Raw genomic sequence first — 3,668 nt, forward strand, 5'->3', positions numbered from 1 at the left:
AAGGATACAAGTGTGTGGCAGGCTGCACCCCTCCTTTCCAAGTTATTAACTTTTTCAAGTCACCCTCAATAAAGGTAACATTTCAGAGATTATGGGACCCATGTGGGTCCCACATGGGCTTGCTACCTGGGTAATTATCCTCTCAAGCGCGTAGCCAGGATTTTATTTTAGGGGGCGGTAGTGAGCACGCGAAGCGCGCTCCCTAGGTGGGTGGATGCAGGGAGGGGGAGTTTTCCCCTCCCGCGCGAAGCGCGGAATCTTTGACGTTTCATTAAATTATTAAAGAAAAAAGACGATTCCTTGTACCGTTCCCGACTTTTAATCCTTGTTTGAATCAAGTTCCCCTTCCTCCGCGCGTAGCGCGGAAGCTCTGACGTTTCATTAAATTATTAAAGAAAGAAGACAATTCATTGTACCGTTCTCGACTCTTAAAGGTAAAGACCAGTATTGGAAACGCCTAAATTCCAAAAAATGAAATGGAAGCTCTCATTACCAATCATGTGAAAGAATATGTTTTGATTAATACATGATGATAAAAAATTTGCCAGTAAACCGCCTACTAATTCATATATTTGGTAAATTTGTTTCTCTCATGGTCTGTGAGAGATATAGGGTAGTCCCATATACATCTTTCTGTGTATAGTCCCCCCCCCTCCCGCGCGAAGCGCTGAAGCTTTGATGTTTAATTAAACGTTTCTTTCACGTGATAACGTTTCTTTCACAATGCAATCGCATGACCATAACTGGTCTTTACCTTTAATCCTTGTCTGAATTCAGTCCCCCCCCCCCTCCCGCGCGAAGCGCTGAAGCTTTGATGTTTAATTAAATTATTAGAGAAAAAAGACGATTCCTTGTACCGTTCCCGACTCTTAATCCTTGTTTGAATCAAGTTCCCCTTCCTCCGCGCGTAGCGCGGAAGCTCTGAAGTTTCATTAAATTATTAAATAAAGAAGACGATTCGTTGTACCGTTCTCGACTCTAAATCCTTGTCTGAATTCAGCCCCCCCCCCCCTACTGCGCGAAGCGCGGAAGCTTTGATGTTACATTCAATTATTAGAGAAAGAAGACGATTCGTTGTACAGTTCTCGACTCTTAATCTTTGTCTACATTCAGTTTCTTTTGACGTTTCATTAAATTATTAAAGAAAGAAAGAAGACGATTCGTTGTACCATTACCATTCTCGACTCTTAATCCTTGTCTGACTTCAGTTCCCCCCCCCCCCTCCCCCCTTCCCGCGCGAAGCGCGGAAGCTTTGACGTTTCATTACATTATTAGAGAAACAAGACGATTCGTTGTACCGTTCTCGACTCTTGATCCTTTTTCTTCCTACGTCCTCTTCCTTTCTTCTTTCTCTCTCTCTCTCTCTCTCTTTTTTGGCTGCGTTTTTTTTTTTTGGGGGGGGGGGCGGCGACCCGCCCCCTGGCTCGCGCCTGTATCCTCTCTGTCTCTCTTTATTCCTCTCTCCCACTCTCTACTTTTTTTTTTGCACTTTTACGCTTCGCGCTTAACATTTAGCTCGTTGTTTCTTAACGCTGCGGCTTTGCATTTGGCGCACTGCATTTCTATGATGCTGTTGATTGAATAAGTTGAATAAATCCATCAATTCCTGATGAAACCGTATGAGCGAGTCTCATATTGTCTCATATACGGTTGTCTCATTTACTTCGTTTTCTATTTATATGTATTAAGAAAATGAGATAGCAAAATGTGTATATGGATGGTCATCTTGCGAGTAATAACCATTAACTCCTCTCATCGGGCTCTCATCATTAATTTTTCTCTTCATTTTTTTTTTGCGATGGTGAATTATTGGGGGGGGGGGTGATTGTACAGGCCACCCCCCCCCCCCCCGGGGGATCGACACCCATGGGTGCTTAGGTAGTGACTTCAATGCTAGATGTACAATTAAAGATAATCTGAAAATTTGAGTGAAAACGGACCATTATTCATGGGACAAATTGGGAAAAACTGATCTGATCGATTCCTTAATTCTCCCAACTATATTATTACAATTTAATTACATTTTAGGTGAATAGAAATCGTCACAAAGCAATAAAATGGCTCTACATTCCATTCCTGACATTTAGGTGTTGACAGATTTTTTATAGCCTGTTTTATGTCTTTTTTTTCATGGAAAAACGGTTGGGAAAATTCAAAAATGGTTGGGAGAATTTACTGTTAATCACTGTTACAGGGTGTCATAGATCGACTTCTTCAAAGAAAACCATAGATATATTCGTGGTTTGAGAATTTTTCAGGATTTTTTTGCATGTCAGAGGGTTACTATACAGTAAAAGGAATATAGTAAGTAACATTTTATACAAATTTTTTTTCATCAACCTTCAACAATGTTACCAAGTCACTTTAATTTTGTATAATAATTTGTAATAATATTGCATGCATTGCGTTGTTCAGTATAACATGATTACAATTATTCTCCTACAAATTCATAATGTTTCTCGTGCCATCAACCTTGGCATCTGGCCTGGGTGCAATATAATATTACTCAGGATATTCTGAACTTTTGTCGGTTCGAATATTTTGTTATTATACTGAACGCCGGAGCATGCAAGATGTATATAATATATATTTATTGACTGGAATGTATTCTGTAAATATTATTTCCAGTTTTGTTCCATATCGTGTAAATAAAGACGTTTCAATATCATTTGCCAATCACTATACGAGTGAATTTGATTTCAAACGTGAATGTCTATTCTGGTGGATGAAATAGGCGAAGGAGAAAATAAAGACCTAGAAAGTATAGCTGTGTATAAAATTATGAGCGAACCACGCCCAGCCCTCATTTCTATAGGTTTTACTAATCAACAGTTTTCAGAATATCATCGAAGCCACCTCTCTGAAGTGATCACCTATATTGCCCCCCCCAGGCGCGTACACAGGGGGGAGGGGGGGTTGGGGTTTAACCCCCCCTTTGGTATTTTTCTGTGTGTAAACCCTCCCCCCCCCCCCCATAACCCCCCTAAACCCCCCCCCCCCCTCCTTTGGATTTTTTGGGGGATTTTTTAATTTTTTTTTATTTATAAAAAAAAAAAAAATTCCCATGGCTGACCTAAAAAAGCTGACCTTACCCCCCCCCCCCCCCCCCCCCCAACGGAGCAAAATGTCAAATTTTCAAATTACGAGACCAAAAAAAAAGTGCCCTCTTAGAAATTTCACAAATTTTAAACCGAAATCAAGAGCTCTTGAAATAACGAGTTATTTGTAAAGATGCATTAAGAAATTATTCGCATTTAGAATTTAGGAAAATAACCCTAATCCTAACCCTAATTCTGAACCCTAAATCTAACTCTAACTCTAACCCTATGGTGGATGCTCATGTACATAAACCCTATTGGTGGGGTATTCTAAAGCCAAGCCTCGAGAAGTATTTAATCATTAAGGACCACTATTTTCTTCGTTTTCTTCTCTTTCTCTACTGTGCATTAGCTTCTGCCCCCTCCCCAGATCAGATACGCTGCATCGGAATGCACCAAATACATAGATCGATAATGGCAAAGTTAGGCTGGCGCTGGAAACAACATTATTTTCTGCTGTTTATTCCGTTTGATTGATTGCCGCCCTCTGTTGATCAGTTTCGATATACAAAATCTAAGTACAATATTCATAGCTAGCATGCACTGCATGCATATCGCATGCATGCACTG

Source organism: Strongylocentrotus purpuratus, unplaced genomic scaffold, assembly GCF_000002235.5.
Source record: "Strongylocentrotus purpuratus isolate Spur 01 unplaced genomic scaffold, Spur_5.0 spur5_contig_863, whole genome shotgun sequence".
NCBI lineage: Eukaryota > Metazoa > Echinodermata > Echinoidea > Camarodonta > Strongylocentrotidae > Strongylocentrotus > Strongylocentrotus purpuratus.